Below are 26,271 nucleotides of genomic sequence, written 5' to 3' on the forward strand. Positions count from 1 at the left end.
GAAAGGGTAAGGCCAAAGCTCGTGCAAACCTAGCGAGTAGGTAAGGCGAAGTTCAAGAAGTCGGGTTCAGGTAAGAGTGGACCTGGTGAGTCGAGCACCTCATCAGGCGTGACAAAGAGCAAAACCGAAAACATGGAATGCCATCACTGCCACAAGACTGGGCATTGGAGGCGCACATGTCCTGTTTATCATGAGGACATAAAAGCAGTCGCGTTAAACCCGTTGGTATGTCTTCTTCTTCTACTTTTATTCATATGATTGAGATTAACCACGCAAGTTACGGAACTAGGGTACTTGATACTGGTTGTGGTTCTCATCTGTGTAATCATGTGCAGGGCCTCCGAAATCTCGAGCCTCTCGTAAAGGGTGAGGTTGACCTGCGTGTCGGGAATGGAGCAAGAGTGGCTGCCGTCTCGAAGGGAACATATGTGATCCAGCTTCCTAGTGGATTTGAGTTATCATTATATGATTGCTATTATGTACCCAGTCTTTCCAAAAACATTATTTCTGTTTCTGCACTTGACAAACTTGGTTTTTCATTTGTAATAGAGAATAATACTTGCATTTTCTCATTACACGATATGATTTATGGCAAGGCAGTCTCCATGAATGGAATTTATGTTTTAGATCAGACAACCGATATATTACACGTAATGAATAAAAGGTTAAAGGTTGGTGACAAAGATCGACGTATCTATGGCACCGCCGTATGGGACACATTAATGAGAAACGCGTAAAACAGCTCATTAAACATGGAGCTATCTCGGCCTTTGATTTTCAATCATTTGGCACGTGTGAATCATGTCTCATCGGTAAGATGACTCGAATTTCCTTCAAAGGTGTTGGAATGCGCGCTGCTGACCTATTAGGACTCATACACACGGATGTATGTGGACCTATGTCAATCACCGCACGAGAAGGCTTTAGGTATTTCATCACTTTCACGGATGATTTAAGTAGATATGGATATGTCTACTTAATGAAGCACAAAAGTGAATCCTTTGAGAAATTCAAGGAATACCAAATAGGGTGCAGAAACCTATTAGGTAGGAAGATTAAAACACTGCGTTCGGATCGTGGTGGCGAGTATCTTTCTCACGAGTTTGATCAACACCTTAAAGACTGTGGGATTGCCCTACGCTTAACTCCACCTGAACACCTCAATTGAATGGTGTGTCCGAACGGAGAAATCGAACACTACTTGATATGGTTCGATCCATGATGAGTCACACCGTGTTGCCGACTCATTGTGGGGTTATGCTCTTTTGTCACCGCTCTAATACTTAACCGAAGTCCGTCTAAAGTCATGTGACAAGACTCCATATGAACTATGGAAGGGAACGGTCCCTAACTTGTCCTTTATACGGGTTTGGGGCTGCGAGGCTTATGTCAAGTGGAGACCAAGATAAGCTCGGCTGCGATCGGTCAAGACATACTTTATAGGTTATCCTAAAGGAACACTTGGTCATTACTTCTATTCGCCAACCGAACAACGTGTTTTTGTTGCCGCTAGTGCGACATTCTTAGAGAAGGAATTTCTCGAGAATGCAAAGAGTGATAGAACCTTCGACCTGTCGGAGATTCCAGAGCCAAATACCGAGCAACCATTGGAGGAACCTATTCCTTCAATCCCTGGCTGCGTGAATATTCCCGAGGAACCTAGGAGGTCGGGAAGAGTCTCTATTCCTCCAGACAGATACATTGGTATGGTCGAGGAACATGACATAGATGACGTTCTACTCTTAACGAGTAGTGAACCCGCAACCTATAAAGGTGCCATGACTAGTTCCGACTCAAAGCTATGGCTTGAGGCCATGCAATCCGAGATGGACTCTATGTATGAGAACAACGTATGGGATCTTGTTGACTTACCTGCTAAGGTTCGTCCCCTTCAATGCAAATGGCTTTACAAGATAAAGCATTTTGTGGAAGGTCAACAAGATATCTATAAAGCACGACTAGTTGCTAAAGGTTTCACCCAAGTGCCAGGTTTGCACTACGATGAAATTTTTGCACCCGTAGTCATGCTGCGTTCCGTTCGGATCATCTTAGCGATCGCCGCTTTTCATGACTATGAAATTTGGCAAATGGATGTGAAAACCGCCTTCTTAAACGGCTTTTTGGAGGAAGAGTTGTACATGGTACAACCCGAAGGTTTCATCGATCCACAACATCCTAAGAAAGTATGCAAACTTAAGCGTTCCATTTATGGACTTAAGCAAGCATCTCGGAGTTGGAATCATCGCTTCGACCAAGTGATTAAAGAAAATGGATTTACTCGATCGGTCGAGGAACCATGTTTATATATCAAGTCGAGTGGGAGCAAGATTGTTTTCCTAATATTGTATGTTGACGACATACTCCTGATTGGGAATGACATACCTCTCTTAACTTCGGTGAAAGTATGGTTGAAAAACCATTTCCAGATGAAAGATCTGGGAGAGGCGCAAAGAATTCTAGGCATCCGTATCTATCGAGATAGATCACGACGGATGTTATCTCTCGATCAGAGTCTTACATAGACAAAGTCCTAGAGAGATTCAGCATGACTAACTCCAAGAAGGGTTTCTTCCTATGGCTCCAGGGGTGCATTTGAGCAAATCTCGTGGCACCGAGACACCGGAAGAGAAAGAGCGCATGACACGGATTCCTTATGCTTCGGCTATAGGATCAATCATGTATGCCATGATATGCACACGTCCAGACGTGGCATATGCATTGAGTATGACAAGTCGATTCCAACAGCATCCAGGTGAATCACATTGGTTAGCTGTCAAGAACATTCTTAAGTACCTCCGGAGGACTAAAGATTGGGCATTGACTTATGGAGGCGAACAAAAGCTATGCGCAACCGGTTACGCAGATGCTAGCTTCCAAACGGATCGAGATGACTCGAAATCTCAGTCTGGATTCGTTTTTACTCTTAATGGCGCTATGATCACCGAAGAGTTCAAACAAATCTGTTACAGAGATTCTACGACCGAGTCCGAGTACTATGCCGTGTCTGAAGCTACAAAGGAAGCGATATGGATGCGTCAATTCTTACATGGACTATCTGTAGTGCCTAGTTCGAATGACCCGATCACCATCTATTGCGACAATAGTGGTGCCATCTTCCAAGCTAAGGAGCCAAAGTCTAGCAACAAGTCTAGACATGTACAACGGAAAGCTCATCTAATCCGAGATTACGTGGAGCAAAAGGAAGTAGTGATAGACAAGATTGCTACCGATGATAACATAGCAGATCCTCTCACTAAAGCATTACGACAAGATAAGCATGAAGGGCATGTTAATTCCATGGGAATTAAACGTGTTCCTAAGTTGTAGTACTCTTTTATGGATTAGATTCATTCCCTTTTGTACTCTATACGACATCATCGTTTTGATATTTTATACATATTTTGTTTCTCTCATGTGGAATTGTACGACAATTTTTGAACACCACAAAGTGAACTGAACGAACATTATATTTTTCAGTCCTTAATTGCCCACATGAGCTGATAACTCTGGCAATTATTTTGTGACGTTGGTTGATGGTGGGTTCAACGAGCCATAAGTCAACCAGTTGACTGACCAATCACCAAGGCGATTTATACGGATATTTCGTAGGACACAATTGTGACATCGACGTGGAGTCCTAAATGTTTTATAACATTCGGTGCCCGGTCGTGGATAGGACTTCCATGGTGATCCTAAGAGTCGATTCTTTTGACTATCGACTGTCTCTTGAGACTAAGGCAGATTTTGGGTGACTTTGGTTTCTTTCTCACGGTCATCCGTAACAAGGGGCCAAGTAGATTTTTTCTGGGTCATTTCATGCTGTGCTTAGATCGGAAGGAGTCGAGTTGAAGGAAATATTCAGCCTTTATCGTGTACTCGATATTTCTCGGGGCCACTCGAGGAGTCAAATCGAAATGCATGGCCATGCTCGGATACGGATTCGTTTTATCAGTTAAGTTACTCTCTAGTCGGGGAAACCACTCTAGATACAGATCGATTGTAAAATACGACCTTTGCGGATCCGGATCTGCAAATTGTTTTACATTGAGTGGGAGAAATTTTAAATGAATATGAGAATCGGTTATCGCACATACACTTGTACGGACAAGTGGGAGTTTGTTGGAGCTTGTGTCCTCCAGTTAGTGCGGATAACGTCATTGCACATACACTTGTACGGACAAGTGGGAGCTTGTTGGGGTTGGTGTCCTTAACAGTTAGTGCAAGGACTTATAAACCTCTAAAAGGATCAAAGGGCATACTTTTGGTATTATTATCAGTTGATCCACGTTTATCAATAACGGTTGGCTTGCTAGATAAGTTTGACGTTATTGTCATACAGATGGCGGTGATCAACTGGTCCCTAAAAGTCACACCTATAGGATACGTTTGAGAGACGTGACAGTATGAAAATACAGTCATGTAGATGCCAATTTTGACTAACCAGTTAGTCTGAGTTATTTGACTAATATTTAGTCAAAATGTGATGTTGAGATATGTTATTTAATACGGATTAAATAATAATGGCTAAGGCGAATTAAGCAGTTAATTCGTAAAATTAAATATAAACGATTTATATTTGATTAATGTATATTGAATATAATTATACAATATTGTCTTTGTCGGACACGTATTAATGATTCAACTGATCCGTGTTATAATTAGTTGATGCTTTAATATCCGATAACCGATGACAATTTATGATGAAACCGTGTCATATACATTTAGCGCATTTCAGGTCGTACCATGAGTTAAAATTAAGAGGAAGTGGGAGCCCACTTCCCCATGCAAACCCACGGCTGGCCGAACCAAACAAAAGGAGAGACTCCCTCTCCTTTTGACCTAGACAATTTCATTCACACAGAAATTAGGGTTTTGGAGATTAAGCTTTCTCTGAAACCGAGATCTCACATCTCGAGAAAAACTCACATCAAGTTCTCCCAATATTGCAAGGCAATCGGAGAACACGTTCTAGCACAAGGGCATTTCTCGGACGGTCTTGGGTGCAACAATTAGGAGGGAATCTCTGTTGATTTCTGTTCTTTACGCCGTGCATCAAAGGACCCGAGGTTGATTCTTTATCCTTATCGTTTCATTGTTGTATTTCGTTTATGACCATATTTCACATGTTAAATTTACGTTATAGTCCTAAATTTAAAGGGTCTTATACGGATATTACCCCACAGGATGCCTTCTTGAAAGGTAAGGTGGGGCTTGCCAAAATGGCGATACATCCAAGCATTAAGCACACAAAAGCAAGTAATGGATGCATCTACAAAAATGAATAGCCACTTTTCTCATCTAAGTGGCGGAAATTATCTAAAAGGGAAGCAATTTAAGGTTATACACTCCATCATAGATATGGTTTCTTCAAACTACTAAGCCTAGAAGGATACCAATAAATCACCTCCAAATTGTGTCAAGCTAGGGTACCTTTGTCCTCAATTATTAAATGCTTTCGTCAAGAGTAGACTCCCTAGCTATGGTGTTAGAAACACTGGAGGATCGCGGAATTCCCCTTCTTGCCTAGACAAGAAGATGGGTCGTCCCCTCTCTACCATGCACAAAAGTGGATTCGATGGAAAAGGGATCTATAGATATTGAGTTTCATGTGGGAGTTTGTTTTTGTTGTTGTTATTCCCCCCCAATTTCTTATGGCATTTGACATTTGAGAACACTTTCTTTTTGCCATTTCTTTGATGTTTGGCATTTCAATACTTGACAACTTTTAACTTTTTGCATTTTCTTTTGAACATTTTCAAAGCTACCCCATTTGTAGTAAGGGTGCTTATATTTGAAGCATAGGTGTTCTTATTTTTGGTACTCCTATTTTCTTTGATGCAAATTGCAAACTTTTTTACTTTCATTTCAATGCTTGAACTCAAATTTGAACAATTTTTGTGCCCATTCCCTTTTGTTGACAAAATGTGGTAGAATGTGAAAGATGGTTGCATGGTTTCAAGAGTCACTTTGGAATAAATGGTATGTAACACCCCGTAATTTCGGACCATTATTATATTGCGGAAGTAATTTATTAATCAAGTAAAATTTGATATTAATGTATTTGAAGTAATAATAATTCAAAGAAATATAATTCTATTATATTTTAAAGTAAAGTATTTATTCTGATAGTTTCGAAATGTTTAAAAATAGTTTAAACCGTGTAAAAACTTTTTATTTCGAAATAAGGGCATATCGGGAAAAAAAGACAACTCTTTTGAAAATTGGGCAAACGATTTTGGAAATGGGTCATATGAGTACTCAATCTTCTTGTAATCTCGTGTTGAAGAACTTTGGCCTTGTCGGAATTTGCATTTGACAAGCGGTTCTAATTATTGTCGAAACGAGCCAAAACCGACGGATGAAATTCCGCCACATCCCGCTCCTTTCCTCTCCTTTCCACGGCACCCTCCTCTTCCTCCTTCCCATTTCTTCCTAAAACTTCTTTTGTTCTTCTTTTGGTGCCTCTTGGCCGAATTCCTCAAAAAAAAAAAAATAATAATCTTACAATCGTAAGTTCATCATAATTTCTTCGTTTCTAGTCCGATTTTCACAAAATTTATATTTTCGGAATCCTCTCTTCAAGATCTACATCCTAGTATGTTTTAATTTCAGTTTTAATTATGTCGATTTTGGCTGATTTTGGGCATAATTTCGGTTTTAGTACTTATAATTGTGTTTTTATTGTTTATTTAGGTGAAGATTTAGAAGACGAGTTTGGAGACTCGTATATAGTTGAAGATAGGGGCTAGCTTGCATATTAGGGTTTGGTGTTCAAGGTGCTAATTGCTCATTTTGTTGCTAAAGGTAACATATTTCGAGTTACTCGACGAATTAATGTCACAATCTTGTTTTCTTGTATGATTTTGTAATTTTTATTTGAGTAGTTTATTTCACATGATAATATGGGTTAAATTCATGTCTAATTCATGTCTTTTGTTAGTTTAAGTTCACATATTAGTATGGAAATGAATTGGGAATGATTAATTGATGCTTAAAACGGTGTTAAAATGAACAAAAACGGAGAAAACGGAGGTTAGGGGTGGCGGCCAGCAGGCCCGGCACGCCCAGGCAGGCCCACGACAGGCCCTGGGTTGGCCCGGGTTGGCCCGTTGCTTGTTTCGCGGTTTTTCATGCATTATTTGTCGTTTCGGGTTTATTAAATGTTATATTTAGTATAAATAACAAATGGGTAATCTTTTGAAATGAATCATATTAGTAGTAAATATAATGTTGATGGTAAAAATTATGTTTATATTGGTAGTTGCACATGTTAGGATAGGTTATGATATGAAATTGTAATGAATAGGCTTAAAATGAATTTTATAGCGATAATTGCAATGTTTTGATGATTAAGCCGAAAACTGAGCCTTAGTCCCTTTGACTGAATCGATGTCAGTCAATTGTGTGATTGGTCAGCCGCAATTTAACCCGTACCTGTCGCAGGACTGGGGTTGCGGGTAAAAATTCGGTTGGATGAATTTATTGTGTAGATTGGTAATCGGCCTTATTCTTTTTTTGGTAAAATGTAAAAAAAATATTGATGCTCAAAAACCATGTACAGAATAAATTGTTGACAACCATGTTCCTATTACAAACTCATCTATATCACCTATCATACTACAAAAACTAGAAAATCATACTAGCTAGTGTAGTAACTTCTCAATCCAATGCTTATCTTTTCTTGACACTGTACCCTTCAACTGTTGCTGAATCCTGTTCCTGATGTCAGCTTGTATCATCACCACACACCTGCCTGGACTGAGTATAACACTCTCATGTCTCGCTTGCATTCCTCTCGTTCCGGATATAGTACATAGTAGCATTGAGAATGCTATTCAGTACCCCATTCTTCAGCCTCGTGAACCTCCTGTGCTGCCACCAATTCTGTGTATTTGTAACTGACATAACCACTCCTGTCCATTCCTGAACTCTCTGAATAATTCTCCTGCTGTATTGACACTGAAAGAATAGGTGAGATGGTGACTCTTCCTCTCGAGCACAAATACAGCAGTTGCTGTCAGGGACAATACCAAGTCTGTATAGCTTGTCTTTGGTATTAAACCCTTGCTGGTAATGCAGCCAGGCTATAAAGCTATGCTTAGGAATGGACCATTTAGTCCAAACAATATGAGACCAAATGTACTGACTGACTGGTTGGCCTTAACCAGCTATACCCCTTCTTGATAGTGTACTCCTTACCTGGTACTATAGTCCATTCATGCTGGTGGTATGCTGGCTGAAACTCCTGCTTCAATTTACAAACTTTCTTCCACGTCCAACTGGCATCCTGAGGTGGGTGATAATCGGCCTTATTCTTGTTCTAGGCCATTTAATATTTTTTTATTTCACATATGTTGTTGGTTGATTTGAATGGGTTCTTATATTGTTGAAACGGCCTTAGATTCCCCGAAACCTTTAATATTGTTAATATCGCTTGAAATGGAATTTGGTATTGAATACTTCTTGCAGGTTGTTGTGTTTGTCATAGATAGGTCTTTATAGTCTCTGACGAGTATATGTTCACTGCTTAATAGCCTTTGTGTTCCTGACTTGGTGGGTTTATATCCAAGTTGGGGCATGACCTCGTTACTTATTTTGAGAGTAAGTGGTCAGCTTAAGTACTAGCCAACCCTTTGGTGGACTCATTAGGGTACTCACTTTGTTTTAGAAAAATTGTGGGTCTTGGGTGCGGTGGTGTGTATCCGCATGTCTAGGTCTGCGCAAATTTTAGGCTAGGGTTGTGTTGTGTCTTGGCCATGTTTTGATAGAACCTCTGAGCCAAGATACCGGTTCGATTACCTTCCCTACCTCGTGGTATAGACTCGAGTTACAGAGTGACTATTGACGGTGCTAAGAACTTATGCCTGTCTTTGATATATTGCCCTTTCTTGTATGGTGATTTTATGAATTGTAATAGGTGAGATGTAAGCCGATTACAATTGATAAAGTTTGGATTACTGTTTGTTATATGTTTCACATGATAGCTTAAATTGGTCAGTTTAGTGCTCATAGGTTAGAATACTTGATAATTAAATTATTTATCATGTTGTTTACATGTTACATTAAATATGACATTTCGTGGCTGGGAGGACTCGAAGTTACTCCCCACTGAATTGTGGCTTTCGTGTTTGTATAAAATGCGATTGACAGGTTGATGATGATTAGATGGGGTACACGGACGAGCTAATGAGCAAAAGAACCTTTGACTTAGTTTGGCTATATTTTGTAGTAAACCTTTAAACATTTGGTTGTGTTGATATTTTGAAGGGACATATGTCTCCCTCTTTTATTTTTGTTTGTATCACTATTTTCTCGCGACTTTAGCTATGTTATGTAAATTAGTTTGTTAGTATTTGCAGGTTTTGGCACTCTTCATTTGGGAATGTTTGTGAATGGTTTAGAAAAGTTTTAAAAATTACAGGTTTTATCTAGTTGAACCAATTACAAACATATCGTGTCAGTTTTTCTGTAGAATTTACGTGTTTATTTAACGCTAATAATGAGGGTGTCACAGTTGGTATCAGAGCTTGTTGCTCCCGACGCACGTTTGTGCACCCCACTTAAAAGCACTTGACCTTTAAATAATAAACTTGAGAGATGGGTAGGATGGGTAGATTTAGGATTTTATGTGGTAGTTTGTTTGTGATTGGTAATTGTTAGGTACTAATTAAATTTTCTCTTTTGTAAGATGGCTCCGCCAAGAAGAGTTGATGATGCTATTTTACTAGTTCTTACTCAAATTCTCCAAAACCAACAAAATCAGCAGAATCAACAAGCTCCTCCTCCTCCCCCACCTCCTAAGGGTACTCCAGGCACCTATACTTGGGTGGCTAATCAATTAACCCGAATCAACACTCCCACTTATGGTGGAGAGATTGATCCAGTTGCTCTTACGGGGTGGTTTCGGGAGTTAGAGAAAAGTTTTACGTTGTATGATGTTAAGAAAGAACATAAAGTGAAGCTGGCATCTCACTTCCTAGTACGAGAAGCAGATCGATGGTGGTCCATGACTGGGCCTACCGTTTCATCTGAACCGGGATTTGACTGGGAACGTTTCAAGGAATTAGTGGAGGCCCGATTCTATCCGCAAGAACTTAAACAGCATAAGTTGAAGGGATTCATGAAATTAAAGCAAGGAAGCCTTCCTGTTCAGGCCTTCACTGATAAATTCAACGAGTTGGCTCATTATGCTACTAGATTGGTGAAGGATGACAATGAAAAAGCTTTCTTTTATCTTGAAAAGCTCTCTCCTAAAATCAAAAGCATGGTCCGCCGGGACTCCACCAGCTTTGTTTCAATTTACAATGATGCTTTATGGGCTGAGAATGCACTGAAAGACATTGAAAATGAAGCTCGTGCAACCAGTTCCAATCTTGGCAAGAGGCCTTTATATCCATCTTCTAGGCCTTATACTCCTTCACCCAGGTTCACCTCTTCTCCCTCTGATCCAAACAAGAGGAGATTTGTTTCTACTGTGCAAGTTAACCGGGGTGGTCAATCTTCAGCTTTTAACAACAATAAAGGTGCTAAAGACCGAGTGTGTTATAACTGCAAGAAACCAGCACACCCTGGTAAATGCTTCGTTGATCCTATTATATGCTTTTCTTGTAACAAACCGGGCCACAAGGCCAATGTTTGCCCGGAGAAAAAGGTGACGGCTCCTACTACTCCTGCTGCCCCAGTGAGGCCGAAAGGCCGGATTTTTGTCATGAGCCGAGCGTGTTTAGGCACACCCCGATATCATTACTGGTACATTTTCTATTTTTGATGTTCCCTGTTTGGTACTATTTGATACGGGTGCCTCTTTATCTTTTATTTCAATAAAACTCTCCGATAAATTATCACTTGAATCATCACATGGAGAAAGCACATCTATATCCTTACCCTCTGGTGATGTCTTTTCCTGTTCTAAAATCTATCCGGAAGTCCCTATTTCTATTGCGGGATCTATATTTCCAAAGAAATCTTTTCCGATTTCCGCTTGAAGAATTTGATGTCATTTTGGGCATGGATTGGTTACATACTTATCATGCTCAATTTGAATGTCGGGACCAGAAAATAATTCTTACAAGCCCTTCAGGTCACCGTGTGTCTTATCAAATGGTTAAAAGACAAACCGGTACTAAATTAATTTATGCTATGAAGTTTGTCAATGCGATGAAAAAGGGTCATCAAGCCTTCTTGTGTATGGTGACTCCTTCTGATTCTTCCTCTCTGCCTCCTAAAGGGAACATTCCTGTGGTATGTGAATTTCCGATGCTTTTCCCGATGAGCTACCGGAATTCCTCCCGAAGGGAAGTTGAATTTACTATTGATCTTATTCCTGGTACCGCCCTATTGCTAAAGCTCCTTATAGACTCGGCACCGTCTCGAAATGAAAGAAAGAGTGAAGGCTCACCGGATGATTTGATTGCCAAAGGTTTTATCCGACCTAGCTCTTCACCTTGGGGTGCTCCTGTTCTCTTTGTAAGGAAGAAGGATGGATCTATGCGGTTATGCATAGATTATCGTGAACTTAACCGGGTTACTATCAAGAATAAATATCCTCTTCCTAGAATTGATGATCTTTTCGACCAACTCCGAGGTGCTTCCACTTTTTCTAAAATTGATCTTCGTTCGGGCTATCATCAAATTCCAGTCCGAGAAGTGACATTCCTAAAACCGCCTTCAAAGATCGAGATATGGTCATTTCGAGTTTACGGTGATGCCATTCGGATTGACCAATGCTCCAGCAGTATTCATGGATCAGATGAACCGTACTTTCAGAGAACACCTTGACAAATGCGTTGTAGTGTTCATTGATGACATCCTGATCTATTCTAAATCTGAAAAAGAACATGCCAAACACCTTCGTGTTATTTTAGAGATTCTGCGCCGTGAAAAATGGTATGCTAAATTCTCTAAATGTGAATTCTGGTTATCTAAAGTGACCTTCCTTGGGCACGTCATTTCAAAAGAGGGCGTTACGGTAGATCCTGCCAAAATTGAAGTCGTTGTTAATTGGAAAAGTCCGACCAATGTTTCTGAAATCCGTAGTTTCCTTGGCTTGGCGGGTTACTATCGGCGGTTTGTGAAGGATTTTTCAAAGATTGCTAGGTCGATGACTCGATTCTTTGAAGAAAGAGTCTAAGTTTGTGTGGTCTGAGGAGTGTGAAAATGCCTTCCAGAATTGAAAAAGAGGTTGACTACCGCTCCTGTTGACCTTACTCAAGAAGGAGTGGACTTTGATGTTTACTGTGATACTTCTAAGCATGGTATAGGTTGCGTCTTGATGCAAAAAGGGAAAGTCATTGCGTATGCCTCTCGACGGCTTAGAGTTCATGAAGTTAACTACCCGACTCATGATCTTGAATTAGTCATGGTGGTGCATGCTTTAAAGATTTGGAGACACTACCTCATTGGAGTCCATTGCAACATCTATACCGATCACAAAAGCCTGAAATATCTCTTTACCCAAAAAGAGCTGAACATGAGACAAAGAAGATGGTTGGAATTGGTGAATGACTATGATGCCGATCTAATTTATCACGAAGGAAAAGCTAATGTGGTGGCTGATGCTCTTAGCAGAAAATCCTGTCATTCTTTGAATTCTTTTCGGGAATTACCTCCTGAACTTGCTTTAGAACTTCAAAAATTAGGAATAAGCCTTGTAAAAAGGGGCTCTAATCATCTTGATGCCATGTCAGCCGAACCTGACTTCTACAGTGAGATCCGTGCTTGCCTTTCCGATGATCCTACTTTCAAATCCATTCGAGCTAAAATTCAACTTGGGCAAGCTAAAGATTGTAAGATTGATGATGATGGGTATCTTCGTTATCATGGTAGAATCTATGTTCCGGAGGCAGCTGATTTGAGAAAAAGAATTCTTGATGAAGCACACCTCTCTCCTTACTCCGTTCATCCGGGAGGTACCAAAATGTACAAAGATTTGAGATTGCAATTCTGGTGGCCTAGGATGAAGATTGAAGTTGTGGAGTATGTTAGTAAATGCCTCACCTGCCAGAAAGTAAAGATAGAGCATCAAAAGCCCGGGGGTTTGCTTCAACCCTTGGATGTTCCTCTTTGGAAATGGGAGTCTATTTCCATGGATTTTGTGATGGCCTTACCCAGGACTTTCACTGGGAAGAATGCTGTTTGGGTGATTGTGGACCGATTGACTAAGTGTGCTCGGTTTATTCCCATCAAAGAGACCTGGAGTTTAGAAGTTCTAGCTCGTGTCTATGTAGATGAGGTAGTGCGCTATCATGGGGTTCCTAAAGATATAGTTTCAGATCGGGATCCACGATTTTGTTCTCGTTTCTGGACTGCATTACAGGAGGCCTTGGGTAGTAAACTATTGATGAGCACTGCTTTTCACGCCGCCACTGATGGTCAAACCGAGAGAACAATTCAAACTTTAGAGGATCTTCTTCGTGCCTGTGCCTTAGATTTCCAAACTTCCTGGGAGAAATGTTTACCTCTGGTTGAGTTCTCTTACAACAACAGCTATCAAGCCTCCATTAAAATGGCACCATATGAAGCTCTATACGGTAGAAAATGCCGTACTCCAGTCTGTTGGGATCAAACCCAAAATGTTCCTATGTTAGGACCTGATTTGGTGACCAAGTCCGTTGAACAAGTTAAAATCATTCGGGAGCGGATGAAAGCCGCTCAGGACCGTCAAAAATCATATGCTGATGTCCGTCGTCGACCACTTTCCTTTGAGGTTGATGATCAAGTATTCCTTAAAGTGTCACCTATGAAAGGAGTGAAACGGTTTGGCGTAAAAGGGAAGCTGAGCCCTAAATATATTGGACCTTTCCGGGTGATTGAAAAGATTGGTCCTGCCGCTACCGTTTAGAATTGCCCCCAAATCTGAGCAAGGTTCACAATGTCTTCCATGTTTCTCAGTTGAGGAAGTACATTAGTGACCCTAGCCATATCATCCAAGAAGAGATTCTTGAACTGGAGCCTAACTTGGTGGTTGAAGAAAGGCCAATTCGGATTCTTGAAAAAGCCAACAAGCAACTTAGGAGCAAAGTTGTACCTCTAGTCCGTGTTCTTTGGCGTTGTGGAAATGTCGAAGAAGAGACTTGGGAGACTGAAGCTTCTATGTTAGCTAAATATCCTGAATTATTCTCGTAAGGTATTCCTTTTTCTTACTCTTTTTCCGCGTTACTAAGCCGTATTTAATCATAATTAGTAAAGATATTATTCTTATTATAGAACTTTAAACTAAAATTTTGAAAATGTTTTTATGATTTTTAATGGTTTTAACATTAATGAGTGTTAAATCTCGTTATTGGAGACGTCCCAATAATGGGTTTTCTCATTTATTGGTGTAGAAATATATTTTTTTTTTTATATATCTTGATATGAATGTGGTTGTTCTTGTCTGATCAACAAGAGTATCACCGTTTCATTGAAAAGATACCTATATTTTTCTTATGATTATATTATTAAGATATTGTATACTATAATTTCTCCTTCTAAGTTTCGAGGAAGAAACTTTTTAAAAGGAGGGGTGATTGTAACACCCCGTAATTTCGGACCATTATTATATTGCGGAAGTAATTTATTAATCAAGTAAAATTTGATATTAATGTATTTGAAGTAATAATAATTCGAAGAAATATAATTCTATTATATTTTGAAGTAAAGTATTTATTCTGATAGTTTCGAAATGTTTAAAAATAGTTTAAACCGTGTAAAAACTTTTTATTTCGAAATAAGGGCATATCGGGAAAAAAATGACAACTCTTTTGAAAATTGGGCAAACGATTTTGGAAATTGGTCATATGAGTACTCAATCTTCTTGTAATCTCGTGTTGAAGAACTTTGGCCTTGTCGGAATTTGCATTTGACAAGCGGTTCTAATTATTGTCGAAACGAGCCAAAACCGACTCATGAAATTCCGCCACATCCCGCTCCTTTCCTCTCCTTTCCATGGCACCCTCCTCTTCCTCCTTCCCATTTCTTCCTAAAACTTCTTTTGTTCTTCTTTTGGCGCCTCTTGACCGAATTCCTCAAAAAAAAAAAAAATAATAATCTTACAATCGTAATTTCATCATAATTTCTTCGTTTCTAGTCCGATTTTCGCAAAATTTATATTTTCGGAATCCTCTCTTCAAGATCTACATCCTAGTATGTTTTAATTTCAGTTTTAATTATGTCGATTTTGGCTTATTTTGGGCATAATTTCGGTTTTAGTACTTATAATTGTGTTTTTATTGTTTATTTAGGTGAAGATTTAGAAGACGAGTTTGGAGACTCGTATATAGTTGAAGATAGGGGCTAGCTTGCATATTAGGGTTTGGTGTTCAAGGTGCTAATTGCTCATTTTGTTGCTAAAGGTAACATATTTCGAGTTACTCGACGAATTAATGTCACAATCTTGTTTTCTTGTATGATTTTGTGATTTTTATTTGAGTAGTTTATTTCACATGATAATATGGGTTAAATTCATGTCTAATTCATGTCTTTTGTTAGTTTAAGTTCACATATTAGTATGGAAATGAATTGGGAATGATTAATTGATGCTTAAAACGGTGTTAAAATGAACAAAAACGGAGAAAACGGAGGTTAGGGGTGGCGGCCAGCAGGCCCGGCAGGCCCAGGCAGGCCCACGGCAGGCCCTGGGTTGGCCCGGGTTGGCCCGTTGCTTGTTTCGCGGTTTTTCATGCATTATTTGTCGTTTCGGGTTTATTAAATGTTATATTTAGTATAAGTAACAAATGTGTAATCTTTTGAAATGAATCATATTAGTAGTAAATATAATGTTGATGGTAAAAATTATGTTTATATTGGTAGTTGCACATGTTAGGATAGGTTATGATATGAAATTGTAATGAATAGGCTTAAAATAAATTTTATAGCGATAATTGCAATGTTTTGATGATTAAGCCGAAAATTGAGCCTTAGTCCCTTTGACTGAATCGATGTCAGTCAATTGTGTGATTGGTCAGCCGCAATTTAACCCGTACCTATCGCAGGACTGGGGTTGCGGGTAAAAATTCGGTTGGATGAACTTATTGTGTAAATTGGTAATCGGCCTTATTCTTGTTCTAGGCCATTTAATATGTTTTTATTTCACATATGTTGTTGGTTGATTTGAATGGGTTCTTATATTGTTGAAACGACCTTAGATTCCCCGAAACCTTTAATATTGTTAATATCGCTTGAAATGGAATTTGGTATTGAATACTTCTTGCAGGTTGTTGTGTTTGTCATAGATAGGTCTTTATAGTCTCTGACGAGTATATTTTCACTGCTTAATAGCCTTTGTGTTCCTGACTTGGTGGGTTTATATCCAAGTTGGGGCATGACCTCGTTACTTACTTTGAGAGTAAGTGGTCAGCTTAAGTACTAGCCAACCCTTTGGTGGACTCCTTAGGGTACTCACTTTGTTTTAGAAAAATTGTGGGTCTTGGGTGCGGTGGTGTGTATCCGCATGTCTAGGTCTGCGCAGATTTTAGGCTAGGGTTGTGTTGTGTCTTGGCCATGTTTTGATAGAACCTCTGAGCCAAGATACCGGTTCGATTACCTTCCCTACCTCGTGGTATAGACTCGAGTTACAGAGTGACTATTAACGGTGCTAAGAACTTATGCATGTCTTTGATATATTGCCCTTTCTTGTATGGTGATTTTATGAATGGTAATAGGTGAGATGTAAGCCGGTTACAATTGATAAAGTTTAGATTACTGTTTGTTATATGTTTCACATGATAGCTTAAATTGGCCAGTTTAGTGTTCATAGGTTAGAATACTTGATAATTAAATTATTTATCATGTTGTTTACATGTTACATTAAATATGACATTTCGTGGCTGGGAGGACTCGAAGTTACTCCCCACTGAATTGTGGCTTTCGTGTTTGTATAAAATGCGATTGACAGGTTGATGATGATTAGATGGGGTACACGGACGAGCTAGTGAGCAAAAGAACCTTGGACTTAGTTTGGCTATATTTTGTAGTAAACCTTTAAACATTTGGTTGTGTTTATATTTTGAAGGGACATATGTCTCCCTCTTTTATTTTGGTTTGTATCACTATTTTCTCGCGACTTTAGCTATGTTATGTAAATTAGTTTGTTAGTATTTACAGGTTTTGGCACTCTTCATTTGGGAATGTTTGTGAATGGTTTAGAAAAGTTTTAAAAATTACAGGTTTTATCTAGTTGAACCAATTACAAACATATCCTGTCAGTTTTTCTGTAGAATTTACGTGTTTATTTAACGCTAATAATGAGGGTGTCACATGGTAGCCAAGGAGTTATCACACCACAAGGTACTCTTGACTAGGCCTTAATCCATGGGTCAAAGGATACTAGCATGACACATCCTAGGGTGTTTTACAAGCATTCTAATGAGCAAAGTCATAAGAAGAAAAAATATCTACACGGGCCTTATATACACTTATCAAGCTTCCCAAATAGATGTTTTCACAAAAATTTTCCTAAAATTGCAACTATATCCCATGATGCAACTAACATATATACAACCTAATGCATATGCTTCTACCAACTAGTATGCCATATAATCTAAATGCAATTCTTACAATCACATTGGTGTAAACCGCATCAATTAAAATAAAGCCACATAGTCATTATAACATAGAGAGAAAAAAAGGAGATTGGAAAGATCATACCATGCGGTCTTCATAATCCTCATATCTCGGATGTGGCATAGTCAATCAATTTGAAAGAAGGACAAACAAACAAACAAGTATATACAAAATATATACAATTCTATGCTATAAAGGAATGAACATGTTTTTGGTTTTTAAATTTTTAAATTTTTTATGGTTTTTGATTTTATGAAATAAAGGAGCATATTTTTGTATTTTTCACAATTTTTCAATTTTTATCATTTTTTTGATTTAAAAGTCAAGTTAGAATTTCTCATCCCCACACTAGTATGGGCATTGTCCTCAATGGCCAAAACGATAGGAAATTATGCAAGCTAAATGAGAATCCATGATTACTACACTAAATGCAATCTATATGACATATACACAAGTGATGCAAACTACACTACACTATATGATGCATGAATTTATTTGTTGGAGAGATAATTTAGATTAACTCCCAATGCTTGTGCTTAACCTTCCCCAAACCAAATGAGACACTATTTCTAGTGGAAAAAATGGGGGAGTTCATGCACAAGTATGCAATGCATGAAACTAGTTTGTCATTTTGGATTTTCAAAAGTGGCAACAATATAAGATACCTCAATGGGACCGAGGTGGGAGTCCTTTGAGTGTTGCTAGGACTCAAACAATTGATCAAGAGAAAAGTAATTGAAAACAAGAGAAATGAACAAAGCTAAAAGAGGTGTAGGAGACTCACAATGGGTATGTGGCATCCTCCAAAAAGCTTGCTAATCCTCAATTGTCGCTCATGGCGACATCCTCATCACTTCCATCGTCATCATCATCAATATCCTCACTATCATTATCATCATCATCATCATCATCATCATCTACCTCCATGGACCCGGAGGCCTCACCATCATCACTTGAACTTTGAAACTCTTTTTCCTCATCTTCCTCATCTTCTTCTTCCTCACTATCAACAACAATCTCCTTCCCCTTGGTAACTTCACCACCCATGCTAGAATCTCTAGGAGGATTAGGAAAGAACACTTCCTTATCCGCCCAACTAGGCAACGGACATGATGGATCAAGGAGTACTTGCCTAGCTAAGTGTAGGAGGGGAGGATATTGAGCCCGGTAAGCATTGACCCGGTCCTCATAAGCTTCTCTATGCATATATTGCATCAATTGGTCCAAGTAATCGTTACCTACTTCAACATCTTTGGGTCGGAATTCTTGGTAGGTAAACGGATAGGGTGGAGTCACAATAGAGAAGGAGGGCTCGGCAATAGTTTTCCTATGTTGATGCATAATCAACTCAGCTTCATCGGGGAGTGGATGAAGGTAGTTTGGGCTTTAGACATTGAGTCGGCAAATCTTGTTGGGTAAAATGAAGGATTTAGCTTCCTTAGTGAGCCACTCATACTTGTTGTCAAGATTATCATTCTTGACCCAATGAAATTTGTGAATCATAGTGGCTAAATCAAGAAGGTTGTCTCCTTTAACCTGTGTGTATGTGTTGTCTTTGTTGAAATCCTGGTTAAAGTGTTTGGCTAACCATGTTTTCTAGGCGAAATTCATTTTTCCGAGTCTCTACCTTAGTGACTTTCAAAGAGCTTATAAATTCCAAGGTAAGGGAAGGGTAAGTTAATTCTTGCATATCAAAGACTGTATTCAACTTCATAGACTCGAAAAAAATTCTTGGTCCTCTCAAGAACACCCAATTTGGCTAAAGCATCTTGACATATAAATTTGGTAGGCAAAATTGTCTTTCTAGCAAGGGATATGAATGCTTTTCTATGAGAATCGCTTATGAAAGTTACCTCCGAGTAATCTTGCAATTGCTCAATGATCGGAGTAGGAGTAGCTTCCACCATAGGAGTAGTAACCTCTTGAATTTCCACCCTTGCTTGATGCACTACCATAGCCTTGGAAGTTTGAAGAGCTTGTTGCCTTTTTGAAAGATTTGATTTTGTGGGTGCCTTGTTTCCACCTTTTGTCCTTGCCATATTCTTCTCCTTGTTAAGATTGTATCAACAAACCAAAGGTTTGCTTGAATGCTCCTAGTATCCTCAAGGTTCAATGAATCCCTAATCGATTTGGGGTTTTCGAATTTTGCCTTGAAACCCTAGAAAATCGATTCAATTTTTGAGGATTTTGATGTTTGGTTGGTGTTTTGTTGATGAAGGATTAATTTAATTGTGTTTTTAGGATGTTTGGGTTTGATTTTGGTTAATTTGGTTGAGGATTTTGAGTTTTGTTGATGAGGGGATTGAGCATTTTGAGGGTTTTGAATGTGTGTTTGTGTTTGAATAGAAAAGAAACGAATTGGGGAAGGAGGGATTTTAATCCCGTGATATAGCATTCAGCAGGAGAAGACGGGCGTCTTGGGTATGAGACGCTCGGATCCTTAGTCAGTCAGCTTTGCAATTTTCCACCCGTGATGAGACGCGCGGATTTATCTTGAGATGGGCGGATTTCTGCAGGAGACGAGCGTCTTCTCTTGGGGACGCTCGGATTTATAGGCAGTGGGAACTCTAAGTTTTTGCACAGGCTAAGACGTGCAGATTTCCTCTGAGATGAGCGGATTCCACAAGAGACGGCCGTCTTGTGTATAATCTGCTCGGATTGTAAAGGAGTCCAAATTTTTTCAAATTCAGCACTCACAAGACGAGCATCTTAGAGCCAGGACGCTTGGATTTGCCTAAGACGAGCGGATTCCCTCTGGGAATGCTCGGATCTCTTCTTGCACGGCACCCACGAGTTCAGTTCCACCCATGGGGATCTTCATTTCCCATATTATTTCTTTTTCATTCCTTTGGTCTTCATTATGGGTGCACTATGAAGGCTCGGATAGCCTAGGCATTTGCTATCCCCACACTAGATCAAACACTACACATCAAGAAACATTAAAGTACCTCCCACACTTTCTCTCATAAAGATAATCTTGATCAAAGCATGAAAATGTAAATCTAACATTGACAAAAATGCAATACAAGAAGTAAAATGCAAGTTAAAGGGTTAGAATATTACAAATGGTGGTTTAGGGAGGACTCCACCAAACTCTCATTCTTGAATGAGAAGTCAAGGGGGTATAGCCAAGGTGTTGTTGATGTTTCTCAACACCTTGTAGAAGTAGTCGAAGGCTTGTTCATTTTCATTAAAAAGATCTTCAATAGAGCTTTGCACATTGTATTCTTCATAGTGGTGACTTGATTTAAGATGGTCACCAAAGCCTTGGTCTAAGGTCGTAGCATTTCCAATGTAGGGGTTGACCAATGCTTCAAATTCGTCATCGCATAGACCATATACTTCACTAGCTTGCTTCCCTATGGTATCATGAGTTGATGAAAACAACTCATATTTCTTGTTTTCATGGCCAATGAGGCCTTCTTCTTCTTTTGTCATGATTGGTGGTGAGCTATTCAAGCTCTCATTATTGTTGAAATTTCCTTGCTCTCCAGATAGAGCATCTTGAAGATTATCCACTTTCTTCTTCCATATGGGGGGTGATTCTTTACCCATAGCTTGATCTTTGCATTGAGATGCCAACTTCTTCCTATCGCTTTCTCGGCTATAGTGATCAGTCTTGAAACATGGCTCATGTAGTCGGGGAGCTCTTATCGTCTTGTCAAGGTTAAAAGTGATCGTCTCATCTACCACTTCAAGTGTGAGTTCTCCATGCTTCACATCAATCACCGCTCCCGCGGTCTGCAAGAATGGTCTTCTTAAAATGATAAGAATATTGGAATCCTCCTCCATGTCAACGATAACAAAGTCCACCGGGATGAAGAACTTGCCAATTCTTACGGGAACATTCTCCCATACCCCTAAAGGTGTCTTTGTTGATCGATCCGCCATTTGAAGCGTAATGTTAGTGTACTTCAGCTCTCCACTTCCTAGCCTTTTGCACACCGAGTATGCCATGACACTCACACTTGCTCCAAGCTCACATAAAGCTTTGTTGATTGTAGTGTCGCCAATGGTTCATGGAATAGAGAAGCTTCCCGGATCATTGAGTTTTGGAGGTGAACTTCCTTGTAGAATAGCACTACTCACTTTAGTGAATGCAATAGTCTCTAGCTTCCGGATGGATTTCTTCTTGGTAAGAATATCTTTCATGTACTTTGCATAGGCCGGAACATGATTGATCAATTCCGTGAATGGGATTGAGACTTTTAAGTTCTTCACAATTTCCATGAACTTTCCAAGTTGTTCATCAAACTTAGGCTTAGCTTGACGACTTGGGAATGGAAGTCTAATCACAATAGGCTCTTTTTCTTTAGCCTTTTCTTCATTCTTCTTCTTTAAAACCTCTTGGGTGATGGGTTCTTCTTCTTTAGAGTTCTCCACAACTCGTTGCTTGTCACTAGCATCCACAATGTCTTCATCAATTGGCTTCTTCGGCCCTTAATACCTTGTACCACTCCTCAAATGGATGGCACTCACCGATTCATGTCTTGGGGGATTACTTTGAGGTGGTAATTGCCCCTTTTGTCTTTGAGAGCTAGAAGATGCTAATTGAGACATTTGGGTTTCCAACATTTTGGTATGGGCTAGTATGTTGTTGATGGTGATGTCTTTGGCTTGGCTATCTTTTTGCATTTGGGTGGAAAATTCTTGTTGGTTCTTTTGCATTTGGAGGACCTCTTTTTTAACATCAAAGCTTTGGTCATTAGATTGATTGTATGAAGGTTGGTTTTGATAACCTTGGCTTTGGTTGTAAAAGGGTCTTTGAGCTTGATTTCTCATTGGAGGTGGGGTGTATGTTGGTTGAGGGTTTTGAACATTTTGACTTTTGCATGAAAGATTGGGAGGAATTTGGTATTCTTATTGTAATAGTTTGAATAAGGGGTGCCACTCGTGTATGCTGCGAAAGCATTTACTTGTTCATTGTTCCCCTACATTCACTTTGGTCATGTCCCAAAGTTCCACAACTTTCACATACTCCACTTGGAATTGAGGACGATGCCACCATAGCATTAACATGTTTTTTGGGTGATTTGGAAGCTTCATCAAGCTTAGCCATGGCCTTCTCAAACTTCAAATTGATGGTGTCAATATGAGCACTTAGTTGAGAACCCAATTGAGTGATGGAATCTACCTCATGCTTTCCTACTCTAGTAGCCTTCCGAGGCCTACTATATTGCGAATTATGAACAACCATTTCTTCAATTTTGGCCCATGTTTGATTCTCATCAACTTCGGTAAACATACCATTGGATCCCATATTGAGAATGTTTCGGGAGTCTTCATATAGACCATTCCAAAATTGTTGCACAAGGGACCACTCGCTAAGTCCATGGTGTGGACAAGAATGACAAGTGTCCTTAAATCTATCCCATGCTTCATACAATGACTCCTCATCCCTTTGTTTGAACCCGGTGATTTGGGCTCTCAACATATTAGTCTTCTCTGGAGGATAGAATTTCTTGTAGAAAGCAAGTGCCAACTTCTTCCATGAATCAATACCAAGAGTTGTCTTGTCTAGACTTTTCAACCATTGCTTTGCGGTACCAATCAAAGAAAAATGAAATAAGACCCATCGGATTTGGTCTTGAGTAACTCCGGTTTGAGAAATCACATCACAATAGTCACAAAAAGTCTCCTTATGTGAGTGAGGGTCTTCACTAGGCATCCCTCAAAATTGACTTCTCTCAACTAGTTGTATGAATGCGGATTTGGCAATGAAATTACCGATTAAATGTGGTGGTGTAAGAGTACCATTTGGTAGGTTCTCCTCGGTTGGTACGGAATGTGATGAAAATTTAGGCATTGTGTGTTGATTTTGTGGTGGGTTTTGTATTGGGTTGTCCTCTCCTTCTCTTGCAAAAGGGTTGGTAAACTCAATGTTATTTGGTTGATTGTCCACAATCTCTCCAATACCTCTTAAGGTACCTCTAGCAACTCTTCTATTGTTGGTTAAGGTTCTTTCAATTTCAAGATCAATGGGTAACAAGTTACCTTGTGATCTCCTAGACATGTAAAATATCAAACAACATGAAAACAATTAGAACAACCTTGAGGAGATTGACTTCCCCAAGGTAAAGAAAGACACAACTAAAAACAATTAATGAAAATCAAATCAAGTTAACACCGTCCCCGACAAAGGCGCAACTTTTTGATGTGGATATAAACTCCGTGTCAAAAGTTAACAACCAAAACAATATTTATAACTTTACAAACTACTCTTAGCAAAGAGGCAAATAATGGTTGGATCCCAAGGGATGGGTATTGATGAAGGATTTTCAATTACAAATGGTTGTTGTTAGGCCTGGAAATCCGCAGATCACCCTGATCAGCATCTCATCTAAACCTGACTGCCAGGCTCTCAGGGTGCCAGGCTCTCAGGGCACATGAAGTTAGGCGCCAGGCCATGGAGAGGACAACGGTCCAAATATCAGGACAATATTCGACCATATCTGCGTATATTAATGGAAATAAATACGCAGCATTAAGTATGAAGATTGTGCAGTAAATACGGTAATTAAGAAGGAAATATTCAGCAATTACTACCAGCAATTATGGAGAATATTCAGCCTTCAATGCTTGATCATGCAGCCGTTCAAGATAGGAAGATATATAAAGAACACTTGAGAGATCTGAAGGAGGACATCATTCATACGCAAGAAGACATACACATATTACATAGAAATACAAGCATTGTTGTTATCATAAGAATATTCTCTCAATTCATATAGTGAAATCCTCTCCTGGCTTGGTGCCCGTGGTTTTTTCCCATTCAAGGGTTTTCCACGTACAAAATTGTTTGTCTTGTTATTTTTATTATCTTATTTACAGCTTAATATCATACCCTATCGACCTGACCAGAAATCTAATTAGAGCTTGTTAACCCTGCACAATATCACCCTGACCTGATTTCGCCTTGCGCAAAATCCACACAAAACAATTGGCGCCCACCGTGGGGCATCTAGCTCTTTAATCCTTTTTTCTTATCTTACAAAAACTTAAAGACCTACAAAAATGGCCCAACCCACCGTTGAAGATCAATTGAATGCAGCTCTCTAAAAATTCGCTGAGTTGGAAAGCCTGAAAGAAAAAGTGGCCCAAACTGAAGCAGAAATCCTGCAACTGAAAGAATCTGAGTCAGCCCTGAAGCAAAGATTGGAAAAAACACAAGGGGCAGGCTCTAAATTCCAACCAGGAACCCCATTTTCATCAATCATCAAAAACATTGATTTTTCCAGTTTTGGGAGCTCAAATACTCCTAAAATCACTAACGTAGATGGTGATGAAGAGCCGAAAAATGATGATAAACCTGATGAATCTGCAGCGGCTATCATGATGGCAGTAGTTCAGGAGATCAAGAAACTCAATGAAAAATTTGACAAGATACCAGGAGTACCGCCAAAGATGGAAGAAGCGGCCCCGACAAATATCTTTGATTCACCCTTCATAGACAAAATAGCCAAAGTAGACCTACCAAAGAAGTTCACAATTCCATCCATGAGGGTCTATGATGGAACCACGGATCCACAAAATCACGTGGCTCTTTACAAGCAGGAGATGTTGGCTCCATCCATTCCTAGCGAGTTTAGACAAGTTTGCATGTGCAAGGGGTTTGGAACGACCCTGACTGGCCCTGCCTTGCAATGGTACATCAACCCGCCATCTTTGGCGAGATCCATTCCTTTGCCAACCTGATTAACGCTTTCAACCAAAGAATTCGCAAGTAGCGGGGAGTTGGAGAAACGATCCAGTGACCTTTACCGAGTTACACGTAAGACCGATGAAACTCTCGGGACATTCCTTGCAAGGTTCAACAAAGAAAAAGTATCTATACCCGGATGTGACGTTGGAACAAAGAAAGGAGGCATTTAGACAGGGGTTACTACCACATAGTGACTTATACAATGAACTCACTAAGTATCCCCGCCACACCTTCAAGATGTTCAAGCCAAGACCCTTGCCTTCATCAGCCGGAAGAAGATAAAAGCTACAAGCTTGGATCACCCAAAGGGACCAAGGGATCATGAAAAAAGCAATAGGAAAAGCAACAGAGGGAACAATTACGGACCTACTCCATATTCCAGGCCGGATCGGTCGAAGTCAACCTGACTCATGAGTATCAAGGTAAGGCTAAGGTTTATCCACCTATCTCCGAACATAACTTTTGTGTTGATACTGCAGGATTGATCCAGAGGCTTGACAACATGGGAACAGCTGTTAGATGGCCCAGGAAGGTAGAAATTCCAAATCCCAGAAGAGACAATTCAAAATGGTGCGAATTTCACATGGATATTGGACACACCATGGATGACTGTTTCACTCTGAGGAAGGAAGTAGCCTACCTGCTGAAATCAGGATACTTAAAAGACCTGATCAAGACAAAAGGCAGGAATGCAAACCAGGATAAAGAAAATCAGGAGCACAAGCAGGATCGCAGCCTCCCTCCACCACCACCACTCTATGAAGTAAAATTCATATCAGGCAGTTCAGAGATATGTGGCCTGACAAGCTCAGCGGCAAAAAAGATAGCCAGGACACCAAGGAACGTATCACCGTGCAAGCTGGATCCTGTTCCAACAATCACTTTCAATGATTGCGACCTGGTGGGCATCCCTGATGTTCATCACGATGGCCTGGTCATTTCCATGCAGATTGGAACAGCCACAGTAAGAAGGATCCTGGTAGATGGAGGCAGCTCAGTAAACCTGATCATGCTTGACGTACTGAAAG

At 39.7% G+C, this 26,271-nt stretch overlaps 1 non-coding gene across 1 annotated transcript; it reads left to right on the forward strand.

Moving 5' to 3' along the window:
* The first annotated feature begins 22,868 nt into the window (after window positions 1-22,868).
* Window positions 22,869-22,975, forward strand: LOC141645124 (small nucleolar RNA R71). Its single transcript, XR_012544712.1, has one exon. It is a non-coding gene; the product is annotated as a small nucleolar RNA R71 (small nucleolar RNA).
* The last annotated feature ends 3,296 nt before the right edge of the window (window positions 22,976-26,271 follow it).

This window comes from Silene latifolia, chromosome 2, assembly GCF_048544455.1.
Source record: "Silene latifolia isolate original U9 population chromosome 2, ASM4854445v1, whole genome shotgun sequence".
Classification (NCBI taxonomy): Eukaryota; Viridiplantae; Streptophyta; class Magnoliopsida; order Caryophyllales; family Caryophyllaceae; genus Silene; species Silene latifolia.